General features: G+C 38.1%; 1 pseudogene; it reads right to left on the bottom strand.

The window, feature by feature from the left end:
- LOC148693039 (uncharacterized) overlaps nucleotides 1-17,377 on the bottom strand; it is a 53,092-nt pseudogene extending 35,715 nt beyond the window's left edge.
- Between the last annotated feature and the right edge of the window lie 1,080 nt (nucleotides 17,378-18,457).

An 18,457-nucleotide genomic window follows, 5' to 3' on the forward strand; every position in this document is an offset into this window, starting at 1 on the left:
GGTATTTTTGTCTTTCAGACAAAATATGCTAGTGACCTAGTTAAAAAATTTGGCTTGCATTCAGCAAAACCCGTCTCAAATCCCATGGCAACAACCACAAAACTTCACAAGGATCCAAATGGAAAAAGTGTTGATCAAACACTTTACAGAAGCATGATTGGAAGCTTGTTGTACCTTACTGCTAGTAGGCCTGATATCTCTTTCAGCGTTGGTGCTTGTGCACGTTATCAAGCTGATCCAAAAGAATCGCATCTGGAAACTGTCAAAAGAATCATCAGGTATGTGAGTGGTACAATTGATTATGGTCTTCATTATTCCTTTGAAACCAATTCTGAAATTGCTGGATTTTCCGATGCCGATTGGGCAGGAAATGTTGATGACCGAAAAAGTACTTCTGGAGGTTGTTTCTATGTTGGAAATAATCTCGTTGCTTGGCATAGTAAGAAACAAAACTGTGTTTCTTTATCCACTGCCGAAGCTGAATACATTGCTGCTGGTAGTTGTTGTACGCAATTGCTTTGGATGAAGCAAATGCTTCGTGATTATGGCATTCATCAAAGTTCCTTTTCTGTTTTCTGTGACAACACTAGTGCCATAAACATTTCCAAAAATCCTGTTCAACATTCTCGTACCAAACATATTGACATTCGTCATCACTTTATTCGTGTTTTGGTTGAAGAGAAGGTTTTAGTGCTGGAATACATTGCCACTGAACATCAACTTGCAGACTTGTTTACTAAGCCTCTCGACACTCATCGTTTTGAAACTCTTCGAAAGGCATTGGGAATATGTCGTATTCTCTAAACTTCATTGGTTTTCATTTTTCTTTTTCCTCTTTTTTTCTTTTTCTCCCTTAGTTATTAATTTTTTTTAAACATCAAAGTAACAGAAGTCCAAGTCTTGTTAGTCTACCAAACTTTTGTCCACTGCATTCTCTGCTTTGTGCTATACATAATATGTTTTTGCTTTGGTGGTTGATACTATATGACTGTTTTCTGATTAAACTTGACTTCTTACCTGCACCTCTGCACCCTGTGAGCTTTTGAGCCTCCATTAGTGTATGCATTTTTCATACACTCTTAATTGTTTCTGTGTGATATATCTTATGTGATTTGACTCTCTAGAACTTGCTTTGAGATCTCTCAAGGCTTTGTATCACTACTTACTCTACCTGTGAGATGAAAGTCGGACTTACGTTCTTCATCATTATCCTATAAGTCCCCTGCCTTATTATTTTATTTTATTTTTTTTCTATCTGTCTTATGGAGCTTCTTTTTAAGCACAGATTATCCACTTCCATTTTTATACACTGCTTCTCACCTCCATTGCAAAATCCAAGCCAGTTGCCTCCATCGTTCTTTTAGAGTCCAAGAGTGTTTCACTACTGCAGACAAAAATATTGTGCTGATAGCAACTTTCCAAGTCAAGAAAAGATATTGAAGAAAAAAAAAAAAAAAAAAAAAAAAAGGGAATCCAAAGTCGTATGTTTTCCACACATATATCAAAGGAATCAAAAGAAGGTCTATCAAAGGAATCAAAGGAAGGAATATCACCGCTACAGTTATACATGAAGACCACTAATAAATCAACTGTGCACAGCGTCTTCTATTACTCCAGTGGTTCTTTCAGTCTCAAACTCTCTCCAGTTTTATATCTCAAGGACTCTAAAACTTTCCGGACTTCTATTCTCATTATTATCTTTTACCTTTATCCAGTCCCTAAAGCCTAGTTCCTACTTTTCGTAAGACTTTCTTTCATCTCTTGAGGGTAGGTTGTTGATGTGTGGAGATAAGATTGATCTGCAAGCCTATGGTAGAGTATTCACATAATGATCTTTTTGAGTGTAAACACTTCACCCCAAACACCTTGAGTGAAATTTGAGAATATTCCTTGTGAGTTTAGGGGTTGCTCTTGAGTTGGCTTGTTTAATCATATTGCATCTATATAGTCCTGACTATTTTGGCTTTCTCTTGTTTGTATTATGTTTCAGTGGACATTAAATTTAAAAAAAAAAAAAAAAAAAAAAAAAAAAAAAAAAAAAAAAAAAACGTTTTTTTTTTTTTTTTGTTTGCTTTATTCCTTTTGACTTCTAGATAATGTTCTTTAGAATTTAGCATGAGTCTGACGTGTTTTTTAATTTTTTTATTTTCTGCTTATCTCTTTGGTCTTTTAAGTGGGGTTGAACTTGGACTTCTCTTTTGTTTGGTCTTTTTATACCCGTGCCTTTCCTTTGTTCATTATCAGTCAAACATCTTATACTCGTTTGTTACTTATTCCGTGGCCTCCATCCTCCTTTGCTGTCGTCCATATCTTGTTTTCCATACAATTTTTTCATCATGGTTTCATCACGCAAGTCTGCACGTTCTCCTGCTTTGAAAGGCACAACTCCAAGCATTATTCCTTCATTCTCTTCTCCCCGCACACGGTCTGTGACTCGCAGATTGTTTTCGTCCCCACCTGCTTCTTCAACTTTTTCTGCTGATTGTCCCACTGAGGTTTTCAAGCGTCTTATTGATCTCAGCAAACAGTTCTCTCAGTTGGAGCAGTTCATTAAGATTTCTATCATGGATCTTAGTCATCGACTTTCTCAATTGGAGCAATGTATCCATCGTATCCCCAATCACATGCTTACTCCTCTCATTCATATTTCATCCTCTGATGATGATTCTGACTTCCGTCCTGCTAGTGTTCCACCACCTTCTCATACTCCATGTTCACCAATTCTGGAACGCACACCGCTGCCTACTCTTGCTTCAGACGATGATATAGAGGAAGATCCTGAGGAAGATCTCTACTGGGTTACCGATGACGAATCGTTGCCTAAGCATGATTAATTTGGCTTTTCCTATGACAAAAAGGGGGAGAGACTATAGTTAGGGGGAGAGATTTTAGTTAGTAGTTAAGGGGAGTGATTTTGTTTTGCTAGAATAATGTTTTAGTTAGTGAGGGTTTCTTTTAGTTCATTATTTGGATGATACATCATGTTTGAATGATTATCTTTATTATTTCATAATAAAGCTTCTTTTTATTTTTTTCTCTTTTGGACGATGAAAGATAGTTGAATGATTATCCTTATTTCTTAATAAACATGCAACATCTATTTTTTGTACGTCACGGGTGTTTTGTTTAATGTGTGCAGATTACAGACTTCAATGCATAAGTTTTAAATTTTTAAAATATTGTAATTGAGGGTTTTGTCAAGGAAATGCCAAAGGGGGAGATTGTTAGACCATTATTGGCAATTCTTGACAAAATGCATGAGTCTGTACTAGCTTAGACTTGTTATATATTTTCAATTGTAATTGTTTAAGTCTAGGGAGGTCTCTTACTCTTTTGATAAGAAGATGTTACGTGAACAAGATACACATTCAGGTATGTTTGCATGCATGCATCCAATTACATTCATCTATATCTCATGATATTGTATTTAAGATAGGTCTTTTATTAAAAACTACTTTCAAGATAAAGTGATTGGATTTTCAAAAGACTTATCTGATTGCATCCAACTAAATGGATTGCATGGCTGTCATTGTGTTAAAAAGAAAAAGTTGTTGCCGTGCATATCTAGGTTTTATGGTTTTAAAAGGATTGTCAATTTAGCTAAAACCTATGATTAGTTATGGAATCTTATCAGTTAAAATTAGTTCCCGTGCATTGAGGATTTATAATGAAGCTTTGAAATTGTTTCAAGCAAGCCGCATATGCATGTTTTCCTTGAAAGATAGATTGGCAGCAGCTTTGTGCTTTTAAAGAAAAAAATATTACTTTCAGTGAATGAATCTCAAATTAATTTTTCAGTGGCTGCCATCTTGTGGTTTCATTAGCATGTGTTTTTAAAGGGAAAATATTATTTTCATGCTGATTTTTATTTGGTTTTTTTATTGAATGTCAATTATGAAAATGAGCCTTGTGATTTTCGTAATTGATTGTTTTCCAAACAAACACTTCATCATATAAACATTCTGCATGATCGAGTTAGCATCGTGCAAAGTTCGAGGGAAAGGTGATTGACGGTTGCGTTAGTACCGTGCCACTTCAACTCGAGGACTGAAGAAAGATCGAGTAGCAAAGCGCGAAGACAAAGCTGCCAACTGGTATGAGTGTCTAGTTGATGAGTTTTGTAAGTCTTTATGTATTCTTTCTTTCTTAGTGCTTCCTGGCTTGGTAGCCCGAGGATTTTCCCAGTGGTGGGTTTTGCCTCGTTAAATCCTACATCATGTGTGTGCTTTTTATATTCATGTTGAATATTTGTGTAGGATTAATTTTGCATAACTAATTAATTGAAACCATAATTTGCTTTAGCGTTAAGTCGTCATTTATAGATTAAGTTAGTACCCATCCTAGGACTTTCAACTAGTGATGTCACGGTTAATTTGGGGCATTGTCGTTCATAATTCAATGAAGGAATAACTGGAAATTGATTCATATGCATAAATATCATGTGTAGAGAAAGAACCCTTAGCTAGCTTCCCATCCATTCATTTCCGTCAAATCCATATTTACAATTTGTTTTGTTTCCAAGTATTCATTTTAGTTTAAATTCGTCCAAATCCAATTCCCCCCTATTTCGTTGAAATCTTAGTCTTAATCTTTCTTATTTTTAGTTTTGCTTTCTTCGAGCATTAAATAGTGTTTTATATTGTGTTTTTATGTTTTTAAGTCAATTTAGAAGGTTTTAGCAGGCCCTCCTAATCCCCGGTCTAGAACGATCCCTCACTTATCCATTCTACTACAATTGTCAAACGAGGGTTTAATTTGAGTGTCAAGTAATTCTCACATCACTTAGGAGCTGATAAGAATGGCCTCCCGACTAAGGTGACATCCCAAAAGCTCTTGGAGCAAGGATTGTTCCTCACAAGGAAGGAATGGGATATACCCCATATTGTCCCAACTCCTCAACACCAGTAATGTCAGAACAATGAAGAAAGGATCAAGTAGTTGCAGTCAGGTCTTTAATCAAGAGATTGTTGGTGTATGGGTGAGAAAGGAAGCGAAAAGGGGAGAGCTCATATGAGGAAGAAAAAGAGTGGAGCAATGAGATTCCAAGCAACCAAGATAATAAAGAGTTTTTTGGGAAGGAGTTGGAAGCAGCCATACAAATGACTAAATGTATATATGACTTAGACTGGCTCAAGGATATGTTTGATAGTCCTGAGCTAGTCGAATTTTTGTGTACAGAACCTGATAAACCACCATCAGAGATATAAGACCCTTTAGAAACCATTGTTTTAGGAACTAAAGAGGATCCAAGGCCTAAACAAATCAGTGGCCTATTAGAAATGGAAGATCGGGCAAAGATAATTAGTCTTCTGCATGAGTTTAAAGATTGTTTTGCTTGGTATTACACCAAGATGCCATGTTTAGATTCAACCTTAATAGAACACATAATGCCTATTAAGGAGGGATATAAACCTATGAACCAAGCACCACAAAGAATGTCAAAAGAGATCGAAGAAAAAGTCAAAGAAGGGATTGAAAGGCTAGTGAAAGCTGGATTTATTAGGCCTGCCAAATATGTTGAGTGGTTGGCCAACATTGTACCTGTATTAAAAGGTATAACTAATGCGGTTTGGTGTTGTGTTGACTATAGAAACATTAATGGAGATACGCCAAAAGATGAATATCCCATGCCCATGGCTGACTTATCCGTGATGCAGTTGCAATACATAAAGTGTTAGCTTTCATAGATGGTAATGCTGGTTATAATCAGATAAAAATGGCTAAAAGAAGATATAGACAAAACAGCTTTTAGATGCCCAGGCCATGTTGTAGCATATGAATACTTAGTTATGCCATTTGGACTAAAAAATGCTGGTGCAACCTATTAAAGTGCAATGAATGCCATTTTTCATGACTTGATTGGCCATAGGATGGAAGTATACATTGATGACATCGTGATGAAGTCTAAAACTGAAGAACAACACCTAGTAGACCTCATGCAAGCCTTAACAAGAATGAGGACCCATAAGTTAAATGAATCCTAAGAAATGTGCTTTTGGGGTAAGGTCGGGCAACTTTTTGGGATTCCTTGTTCATTAAAGAGGGGTGGAAGTCGACAAAAATAAAGCTCGAACAATAATGGAATCATCTCCTCCCACCAATAAAGTACAACTGCGAAGGCTGTTGGGAAAAATCAATTTCTTGAGGAGATTCATTGCTAACTTGGCAGGCAAGATTCAGGCGCTAACTCGTTTGTTAAGATTGAAAGACAAAGAAGAGTTCGAGTGGGGCTTACCACATCAAGAGGCCTTTGACAAAATAAAGGCTTGACTTCTCCACCAGTGTTTATGCCACTTTAGAGAGGGTAGCCTTTAAAGCTTTATATTTCTACCTTTGAAAAGTCAATGGGAAACTTGCTAGCTCAAAACAATGAAGGAGGGAAGGAATAAGTAATATACTACCTCAATAGAATCCTTACTGAGATACAGACAAGATATACACCAATAGAGATGTTATGTTTGGCTTTATACTTCATTGCCTGCAAGTTAAGGCATTACATGTTGCCTTGCCACATCCACATTATTCCCAAGACTAATGTGATCAAGTATATATTGTCAAAACCAATGTTAACTGGAAGGATTGGAAAGAGGATTCTAGCACTTTCAAAGTTTAGGTTTCAATATGTGCCTCAAAGAACGATCAAGGGACAAGCAATTGTAGACTTCTTGGTTGAGCACCAAGAGTTTCAAGATAAGATCATCAACGTCCCAGGAACTCTGGAAGCGGCCAGTATATGGATCCTACCAAGTAAAGCCTTCTCGGGCAAGGAAGAATAGATTTCGTAAGAAATAAAGAAGATAGCTAGTCTCTGGATCACTCCTTAGAGATTGTATTTTGATGCTAAAAGCTTTAGTTATCAAAACTAACACCTCAAATGCAATAAAAAAGTTCATTGAAACCAAGATCTTACATATATTTAGGGTGCCCGAGACAATTATTACAGACCGCAGACCATCTTTTATTTCAAATGAAGTAGAGGAGTTTGCAAGTAAGTTCAAGATAAAGATGATCCAATCTAGTCCTTACTACCCATAATCAAATGGTCAAGCAGAAGCCAGCAACAAGGTCTATGTGAATATTATTGAGAGAATGGTGGTGAATAGTCCTGAGAAATGGCATGAAAAGTTGGGAGACACTTTGTGGGCGTATAGAACCTCCAAGAAGGCAGGAACTGGAACTACTCCTTACGTCTTAACCTTTCGGCAAGATGTTGTACTCCCTATGGAGATAAATGTGAGTTCTGTTAGGATACAAAACCAGTTTGGGCTGCACAGTGATGAATACAATCAGGTTATATGTCAAGGAGTTGATGATCTAGATGTAGCCCAAATTGAAGCTCTAAATAAAATTCAAGAAAGGAACAAAGTTGTTGCCTAAGCATAAAATAAAAAGGTGAAGTTAAAGACATTCAGGGAAGGAGAATTAGTGTGGAAGGTAATTCTACCTTTAGGAGCTCAAGCTAGCGGCTTTGGGAAGTGGAGCCCTACTTGGGAGGGTCATTTCATTGTCAATTAAGTGGTAGATAAGGGAGGACATTACTTGGCAGATTTGGAAGGGAACTTGCGAAGGCACCCAATTAATGCTAAGTTTTTAAAGAGATACCATCCAACTTTATGGGATACAAGAGATTGTTATATCGAAGAAATCTAAGCAAGTTAAGAAGGGTTGAAGTTAGATTACTACATTTAAAATTCAAAAGGAGATAAGACAAGGTAAAGATGAAGTAGAAACTTATTTCATTCCATATAAAGATTACAATGGCCGTAGCCTAAGATATTTACATCTTCACCCAGAGTGATTATTCTAGAGTGATAAGTTTGCATAATTGTAAAGATTCTGCTAGGCTCAGCCAAAACTGTTTTGCTATTAGCAAGTTGAGACTCAACATCCTCCATCTCCAAATTTGCTTTCTTCACTTCCTCAATCTGTTGATGAAGTTTGCTGAGTAGAAGAGTCTGTTCAGCTTTCAGCATAACAAGTTGCTCATCTAGCTTTTGGATCTCAAACGTCACCATTTTGATCATCTGCTCTATAGTTGAACCTTCATCCACCAATTGTTAGATATAAGCTGAAGTACTGGTTTGTTTCACCTTGAAGCACCTAACTCGATTAGCTTGCTTCTCATACTGGACTTTAGATAATTGATTAGCCTTGAAAAGATCAGTGATAGCTTTCTTTACATCGTGGAGAGCCTTGAGGTTAAAGGATGCTAAGAAATCCCTCTAAGACTACTCTTGAAAAATTCGACGTTGATCGTGAAAACCTTGGGGCTCAGAGGGATGATTTAAAGATCTTAGTCTTGTCTTGAGTTATCCGAACTCTTTAAAAAGCTTAAGCAAAGATGTTGTGGTGGAGATAGGCGTATGGGAATAAGGCAATGTTCTAGCTCATTCAGAAGGTGCAATTGTGGAAACAGTCTCAGTAGATGGAGAAACTGAAGGGTAGAAGCAGCCATAGTCTTAGTCTTCTTTTTAAGCTCAGGGGTATGAATCCCTATGACCCCATAAGCTAGAGGAAGTCGGGTAAGTTCTGTCTTACGCACCAGAGGTGATGGAAAATTGTCCGAGTCCTCTCCAGGGCCCTGTTGCAAACCAAGAAAAACAAAGTTAAGGAAAAGACTACATTGAAAGAAGACAAGATTAGAGAAGATAATATACCTGAGTGGAGATTGGGGCCTTGGAAGGAGGTGGAGGAGGAATTGTTTCCTTTAATGGTTAGGGGGGATCATTCCCACTTATTGGAGAATGAGGAATTATGCCCAAACCCTCACCAAAGGCCTATAAATATCAAGGATAAAGAGTAAATGTCAGGAACTAAGTTATGGAGAAAAGAAAATAAAGGTAAAGTTACTTCTATACCTGAGCAGGATCTTGAATGGGAGAAGAAAGCTCTTGTATAGTTGTTACTATTTGAGGAGAAGCTTGAGGGCTAGTTACCTCGGAGACCACATGGATCTCAGGGACTATAGGCTCCTCAAATGCAGATGCTATTAGTAGATGAGATTCTTGTGCTGAAGAAGATTGGAAAAAAAAAAAAAAAAAAAAAAAAAACAAGAGAAAATGAGTATAGAAATATAGGGACTTCAAGCATAAAAGTGTTAAGGGAAAATGCTAACCGAGTTACTGTCGTCTTTCACAAAATGCAACATTTCCCCAATTGTTGGGTCAAACTGGGATGTAGGAGCCACCACCAAAAGAAGAGAAGTTGAAGGAATAGAAGTAGAATTTTGCCCAACTGAGGTGTAGTTGCTCCAACCTTAGCCTACAAAAATAAAAGTCAAGTATTAAAGCTCTAAATGTGATAAAAATACAAGGTTTAAAGAGTGAAGAAGAGATATACCTTTGAAGATCTAGTCTGAGGAGAAGAAGCATGCCCAATTCGGGCTAGAGATGAAGAAGCCTTGGGCGATGAGATCTTTTCTTCCCTTATGACCTGTTTCAGGCAGTCAAGCAAATAATTAATAAAAAAAAAGGCAAAGAAAGGAAAACTTCAAATGAGTGACTTGAGACACAAGTCATACGTCCAGTTCTTTTGAGAAGATCCTTGGCATTCTGATGTATTTCTGCACCCAATGGCTTTTCTCTCAACACAGAAATGGGCTTCTTAGTTGCTTGAGGCCCTGGTTTTGAAAAAAATTAGAGTTTTTAGCCCGTAATATAAAAGTACAAGTAATTAAAGAAGGTTGGAACAAGATTCACTTACTGAAAGCCTTGGAAGATTTGGAGGAGTAGTTAAAGACTTGGAAGATTTAGAGGCTTTAGAAGTCTGAGCTCTAGTCTTCTTCTTGGTAGGAGTTGCTTGCATACCAAGTATGGAGAGTTGAGCTCAAGGTCACTCTTCAGTCTTGGACTCTGAAGATTTTACTACCGTCACCCTTGTCCTCCGAGTTCCCTAAGTCTCCACCATAGGCTTTACCTCGTATTCTGAGTCTCCAAGCAGCTCAGATACGTCTCTGCCTTCTCCAGCGCCTTGCCTCGCCGCTTCAGCCCTAGCTTCTTGAAGGACGAAGGCGTCCCCAGCCTTTTCATCAAGCCCGACGTCCACCTCTTTGGTGTTGCATTGGCCTGTAAATGTAAAGAAACCAAAGAAAAGATTAGAAGAAGGTAGAATCATAAAATATCAGAAAATTCAAGTCAAGGGAATAAGAAATACCTATCAGAAGAAGCTGGTTCTTTTGGTGAATCATTTCCTTCCAGTTTTCAAGCTCATCGAGCTTAAAATAGGACTTGATGAAGAGTTGTGATAAGAGCATATTCATGCGACTTAAATGGCTTGTTCTCGTGCATTTACGTTATGTTTCTTTAGTTATTTTAGTCCTTTAAGCTATTTTCGTGTGTTTGTAGGTCCAAAGGGCTAAAGGAGCAAAAAGATGCATTTTGGAGACTTTTGGAGCACTTTTGGGCTAAGGATGGATAGCTTATGCTTGGCGCCAAAATGTTGGACGAAATTGAAGACCAAAGTGTTGGAACCTTGTTCCCTTTAGTTTTAGGACATTTAAACCTTTCCATTTCCCTTATGCCGTGCATCTCCACCTTTCTCCCAAAACCAAAACATGCATTCATATGCATGTCACAACCTTGACCGTGTGTTCTCATGCAATCCCATCATTTTATGCACTTCTAAACACCAAACATACGGTCACATGCATGCTAACATCCAGTCCGTGCGTCCCATGCCATTCCAACTCCCTTTTGAGCCAAAAACATCCATTTCCATTACTTAATCCATTCAGCCACATCTTCACATGCATGATCCACATCCATTCCGTGCATTCCATTACATTTCTGCACTTCATCTTTGCAGAAATACACATGCACTTCAATTAAATAAAACCCATGCTTGCACCTTTCCCTTTTGTTATTCACCCATTATTCCAGAAAATCAATCATTCTTAGTCCATGCCGTGTGATCCCTTCTCCTTTCCAGATTTTTACAAAGCATTTTCTGGTGGTCCAAGTCACCTTTGCAGGTTCCACTCACTTGTGGCAGCAAGAGCATGTGCTTCTTTGAATACATTAACATTTCCTTGCAGATCATGTCCAGGCCGTGAGTCTACCATCTCAGAAACACAATCATTTCCATCACTTAAGCTCTGCCATCTGAGTTAAACAAAGCCAAGATCCAATCTGATTGTGTAAGACACATTTTTTCTATAAAACAAGGCTCACTTGACACAATTCATAAAACAACAGAAATTGGTCCCTTGGGGCCGTGCCCTTCACAAAGTCCATCCATTCCATTCATACACTTCATCCATTGCAGAAATGTAGACCATAAACCCCCCTTTGTACCGTGACTCTCCCTTACAATCCAAACATCATCCTTCCATTTCCATAATTCCCCTATCCATTCAACACACCAACAACATCCCTTAGACCTTGTGCTACGACGAAGAGGAAGATAAGAGGGCCTAAACGTTCATACAATTCAAGTTTGAGTTGTTGGAATGTTTAGGTGTTTCTTTGATTCTACATCAGTTTTGCTTCAAGGGTTCTTTCTTCTTATTAATTCTATGTTCATTCATGTTTTATATTTTTATGTTAAATCCTTTGCAAACATGAATTGTAACTAATCCTCCTCTAGGGATTCGATGTAGCCTTGCAAAGTTTGCCATGTAGTTAATTCGGAATTCTCATTTAATCTATCTATTTCTTGCTTCATTCTCCGATTTAATTGTGACTTAGTGTGTTGATTTTAATGCTTGATCATCATTTGAATTAACCACAGGTTGTTTAGCCAAGATTAAAGCACACATCATGCATAATCTTGGTAGATATGTGAATGAATGAAGGGAATGTTTTGCAAACATCCTGCCGAGTGTTCCCTTTGGTTTTGTGAAAGTTTCTTGTGCACTACATAGTCTTGATTAGGAACCAAAGTTGCACATCACAATTAGGCTCATAATTAGAGACATTTGATCAAATCCACACATCATATGGCTGATCATATCTAAGTGAAACAAACCCAAGAAATAAGTAGAGGGATGAGTATAATCTTACTTAACAAGCATGGTCTTGGCTTAGCGATGGTGAAATCGAATCTCTAGCTTCATCTTCATTGGTACTATCTTATTTTATTAGTTGTTGATTCATTCATCTTGTGTTTACTTCATTTCCTTATGCTTTAATTTACAATCTGTTTGTTTCCAAGTTTCTGTTTTTATTTCAAGTTTCATTCAAAACCAATCCCCCATTTCTTTTAAAGTGTTAGATTAGTTAGAAATACATTTAGTTTTTGTTTGTAAGTGTTTTGGTTCATTTTGTTTCCCAAATTCGTCCAAAGTACTCAAGGTGCTCAAAACTGCCCAGAAAGTGATTTTAAGGCAGTTTTGAGTGTTTTGGTACTGTTTTGATTTTTTTTTTTTTGGTTTGTTTTAGTGTTTTAAAGTTTAGTTTTGCATTCCTTGAGTCTAGTATAGTGTTTCATATTGTTATTTTACGTTTTTGAGTCAAATCCAAGTGGTTAACAATCCCTCCTAATCCCCGGTCTAGAACGATCCCTACTTATACATATACTACAATTTGACGAAAAGAGGGTTTAATTTGTGTGTGTATAAATTTCGCATCAAGTTGCTTAAAGACGCGATCATGAGCTTCACGCAAATCTCCTCCATACTTCTTGGTCCATTTTGCTTCCCATCAATAAGAGAAGGTCGGGGTGTATTCGAAGGTCAGAGCCATGGGATTTCGGGCAACTTTACTCATGACTTCCAGACTGCGTCGAACAGCCTAAAAGGTGGCTTCTGGTGGATAACGAATGCGGTATGAGATATCGTAATGTATGAAGTAAAAAAATGGAACGGGAATAGCTTACCTAAAGCCCAGCTACCTACTACAGAAGTTTGGATAAAAAACTTCTAGCCCACGCTCATAGGGGTTGCTTCTTACTCCCAGGCTAGGCCCCTGGTTTGAATGTAACTAATAATTTTCCCTCTGCAGAAGACACTGGTATCCTCATTGAAGGCATATTGAAAAGCTTGGTTAAAGAACCAAGGATATCTCCTAAGCATTGATGCTCCCTACTCCAGGTCTGCCTGAGTCTTGCAGACTCTGAAAAAGTAAAGGCAGTAGAAAGTATAATGGTTCGTAGGGGAAGCTTCGACCAAAATTCAAGCAGGGGCAACACCTTCAGGGAATTCAAGATTAGAAGACTGAAGTTTGGAGAAATACCATTGTAGCCACAACTGGATCATCTAAGTGGGTCCATTAAGGTTGGTCTCGAAGGGAATGCCTCGGGTTACTTTATTAAGAAGGTGATAGAGATGAGCGAGAAGGAAAGGGCCTGTAGCAACATAGTCAAAATTGTGCAGAGCTTCCACTAGAGGGATCTACTCTACTTCATTCTTTTAGATTTGTTGGGGGAGACGTGTTTGTTGATCCAGTATAGTAGAAAATACATATGCTCATGATCTTTCCTGGCAGTGGAGGAAGTCGGGCCAAAACTCTGCTTAACGAAAGGGATAAAACCCATGAATGAGGTCCCATAACTCTTAAAGGTAGAAGAATTGTAATCTAGCTGACTTATGGGACTGGAGGTGTTCTAGCTCTCAGCGCTCGGGCGAGAAGGGGGTGACCATTCGTGGGTAACATCCAAAACTCTGCCTGAGAACTTTAGCCTGAAGACTTGTGCCATGTCGAGGATGGTCGGGGACATGTGACCCATCTTGAAGTCAAAGGTATTTGTCCTCGAAATCCAGAAGAGGAGGGCCGTAGTAAACAGCTCGGGTTTAGCAATCATAGTGGTTTTAGAAAGCATTATCTACTCATAGATGCCGTTGTTCATCCATTTCCTTTTATAGATAGGCTCATGCTTATTTATCCATTGTAGCCAGCCTTCATCCTTCTTTAGAGGGAAGCCACGATGGTGGTTTAACCATTTGGAGGATGAAATGCACAATGGGTTAGGAGTGAACCAATTCGCCTTGGGCATGTTGCTTTCCACGGTGATGGAGACCTGAGAAGTCCATGTAGGTCCCAAGGAGTGCACCCTACCTTCTTCGAAGAAAAGCGAAGTCTGTAAGCCTGCCCGAAGGTGATGAAGGTCGTTGAGTAAATGGCGCATGGTGGTGATGCCCTAGCCTGATTCATAGGAAGATCGAGTTTGAGTAGCCTTAGGTGCCATTGCATGATTTTAGAAAAGATGAAAGAAGTTTGAAGCCATGAAGAATTGAAGTCAACAAGAACAAGAAGGCACTGAGAGAGATGGAAAATCTGGGGAGTTTTGGAAATTCGAAGGTCTCAAGTTGTTAAGGTACTTAGCCAAAGGATTAAGTGAAGATTATATAGTAAATGGTTAGTTAACGCTGGAAATCGTGGGTCAATGCAAAGGTTTAGTTAACAATGGATGTCTTAAATGGTGCAAGTCCCGAGTGAAAGCATGTGACAACTATTTAATCATTATTTATACCTCGATTTGCAGACTCATCAATGATTAAAGGCGGTACTGTTTGGGTTAATATTTGAACATTAGGCTTGGATAAAAGAAAACACAAGGATGCCATTTAGAAGAGGAATTGCCTGAAGCCTAACATCGAACTCATAAGTAAATTGAAACATTTTCAGCCAAAATGCAAGTCATTTGTCTATGGGTGAAGTGACAAATGATGGAGACTAACCTACTATCTACCAAAAAACACCTTCTAATGGCAGCACAAGTAAAAAGTGGATGACTTACTACCCTTCAAGTGCTTTTAGGCAAGAGCAAAAGCTACAGCAGTCAGGCCAAACTGCCTATAAAAGGAAAAAGAGACAACGGGCACAAAGACACTCAACCAATCAAACAAACAAACATACAAACTCTGCTCTTAAGTTAGATTTGCATCCAAAATTTGAAATCAAGTCCAGTCATTTTAGCGATAGTTCTTTAGGAAAGCTATCATTTGTGTAGTTTAAAAGCTCTGTTATCTCCCTCAGTGGCGTAGTATTGATTCCCTCATGTAAACTTGTTTACCATGCATCCCTTTTTAGCATACAACCCTTGTGAACTCAAAGAGAAGTGACCGCAAGAAATTCAACCTTGCCAGACAAGGCGAAATCTTGCCTGAAGCTCTTTGTTTGTTTTCTAAATTAGTAGATCTATTACTTAATGTATTCTCCAGTACGTATTCAAGTTATTTCCACCTGTTTTTCTATTTTAAGAAGTCCATTTGCATCTGGATCTGGTTAACTTGGCCAATATGTTTTCATTAAAAGTAACTTGGAACCAAATAAATGACTTAAGGGGCTCTGGACTCCCTTTATTCGAACATACAAGACTATGAACTAAAAGTCCTTGTCTACAAGGCAAGAAAAAGAACCTAATGTGGACATAACCCATCGACGACAATCCTTTGATAACAAGAAGTTTGAGTAACTTGGGGTTCAAGTAATCAACTTAAAACACACTTGCTCCACATCTACTATACTAAGATAGCAGTGGCACGCCTTGCACTTAGTTTTGACTACGAGCTTTAATGCCTACACTTAAGGCCCTACAAAGGCACCTTTTAGAACTAACTTTGTCCTCTTCATGCAGCATATCAATAAGCAAGAGCCCGACTACATATCCAAAGTGCCAATCCCTTGGGGAGCTATGCTGAGGTCTGAGGATCCTTCTCCAGAGAAATCTTTACCCAAACAGTCTAGCCATGCATGTGCTCATCGTCGATGGCTAAAGCTGGAACAAGGTGGCCGATGAAGAAAGAATCTACGTGGCATGAAGGGTAATAATGAGATTTATAGTGGGATTTCTAGTGACTAGCATGCATATACAATTCTAAATTTATATACATAAGCAACGGAAGCATATTATCACATATTATCAAAGCTATAGTCATGCAAATCCCCTTTAAGAAGCATAGGTTAATATAAGATGTATCAAACAAAATATTGAATAACAAAGTGAAGGTTAAGTTTTATACCTCTTGATCTAGACTTTAGACCAAGGATGGACCACCTCCAAGCTCTTTGTTCTTGGAACTCCTAGAGTCTAGCCTCCCTCTTTGACTCCTCCGCCTTGATAGATTTAGAACTTCTTTGATTATCCTCTAGTCTCCAAAGTAGAAGACCTCTAAAGATCCATACCCACTAGTGTAGTAAGATGGATGTTGGAATAACCAAAAGGAGAATAGATGATTAGCTATAAACCTTTGGTGGCCGACTATGTACGTGTGAGAGAGAGAGAGACTTGCTTTTCTCTTGTTGAAAAGTTCACACAAGAAGCTCTAATGAAACCTAAACTCCCTTTATAAAGGTAAAAGAACTAAGTCAACAAATCGACACTTTCTCTCTCTTCTTTCCTCATCTTTGGCTGGCCACTAAATGTTGATTTGGGCTTTGGGTTTTTATTATTTCAAGTCATCCTATGCTTGAATAAAAGGCCCAATGGGTTTGGGCCCGAATGAACTCGAACTTTTTCTTTAAGCTCGAAATGATCTTTCATCGCTTATATGATTTCTTTAGACTTTCTAATTAATCATAACACCTAATTAATCTAATTAATTAATTAATTCCATTATCCTTTAGTTGTCTCACCACAAGAGTGTATCGGTATACAATCGTTTTAGGTTCTAATTAGCGAGGCAGTGAGGTGATTAGTACCAATCCAATTGATTAGTATTTATCCAATCACTTAGTGAATGACAACTTACTTTTAATTCTCCTTCTTTTTTGATGACTACTTATTTAATCATCTAGAAGAACCCACAAGCCATGAGTGACATCTAACCATATATCATGGCTACCCAAGCTAATGTAGAATTTGGTTGGAGAACCTATTTAGTTGGAATTACAATGTAATTCGATCATTCTCTAATACAATACTCACAATCACATTACTAGGGTATGGATACTAAATGTCAAACCCCTAATGTGATTATACTTAGTTATATGATTCGATTGAGTCGTATAAGAACGCGTTCCATCATTACGCTCAATACTTCGACCGAAGATTCGTGAATCATATCTTAGAGTATTCTTCCTCTCATAACAAGGATTAGAGATCCCTTGTTGATCATTCACATGCCTCTGAGAATAAATCATTGTCCCCAATAATGCATAGAACACATCCAAGATGAGATGAGGTCACATCTCATTATCAAATGATCAGTAACGTATCCCTAAGACAACCATGATGTATTAGGTCAAATGATTACTTACATTATTCCAACTAGTAGAATTACTTGCTTGACATGTGAGTAGACCTCCATGCAAGTACTCTCGTTTGATTGTGTTCGGTGAACTCATTCCCTTCATGAGCACCTACATACTTGCCTTAGTGTCACTACACGAATGGCATGAGACTTTCCATCATTCCCATTGGAAGGGGACATAGTAAGTATTGGTCTATGTATTGTCAGTGTCCCTCTGACAATCTTATGAACAGGAACCCTTTTGGACATTATGGTTATGTGAAGAAGGTCTCTGCAGTCTAACATCATTAGATTACTTCTTCCACCGATCCATTGTCCATGGATTCATTATTTTGGATGTATATCATTTATTGAGATAGTCCTAATGAGTGACTTTGTTTTTTGCTGTATTAGAGTTATCTATACATACAAACATTGTCCTGAAAGGTTTTTTTTTTCCAAAGATTGACTTTCAGGGTATATCTCCAACATTAGGGTGGTGAGCCTTTAGCTTAATAATTTGTGCTAGGAGTTTCACAAATGTAATGTTGTGTGTGGATAACAGGCAAACATGTGACCATCATGTCAATGCATCAACCAACGTCATAAAATATCTAAATGGTCTACATGTTGGTTGGATAGGTCCACAAATATCCCCTTGAATCCTCTGAAGAAACTTAAGGGGGTTGTGAATAATCTTTGGAATCAAGGATTGAGTATTCAACTTCCCCAAAGAACAAGCTTTGCATGGCGAAATCCAATGTAGGGAGGTGAATGATGCCCGTGAGATGATTTGAGGTTACAATGCATCAAGTCACGTCCGGGATGTCCCAAATGGTCATGCCAAAGCAACAAAGTGTTTTGAAACTCAGGCATATGGCTGGGCACATGGTGGGCTTCTATGACGCGAATGGTTGTGATGTACAACCCACTCAGAAGATGTTCCAACTTCTTGTGAATATGTTTATGGCCATATTCGTATGAAGTGGTACAAAGAAATTTAGAATCCTTATCTTCAGTGGTTTTAATATAATATTGATTATCTCGAATATCTCTAAAACTCAGCAACGTTTTTTTGGAGCGTGGAGAATAGAGGACCCCTGTAATGGTTAAGACAATACCATTGGACAATATGATATGGGCCTTTCCGTATCCTTCAATCAGTTTGGATAGCCCTAAGAGAGTTGTTAAAGGTGCTTTCTTAGCTACAAAGTTAGTAAAATAGTGTCGCTTATGCAATATGGTGTGCGTGGTAGCACTATCAGCCAGACAACTAACTTCTTCACTAGACATATACCTAGAAATAAATTGATTGAGTTGGTCACATGCATAAATATAATTCCATTCATT

The sequence above is a fragment of the Pyrus communis genome, chromosome 11 (genome assembly GCF_041283825.1).
Source record: "Pyrus communis isolate YQ-2024b chromosome 11, ASM4128382v1, whole genome shotgun sequence".
Lineage (NCBI taxonomy): Eukaryota > Viridiplantae > Streptophyta > Magnoliopsida > Rosales > Rosaceae > Pyrus > Pyrus communis.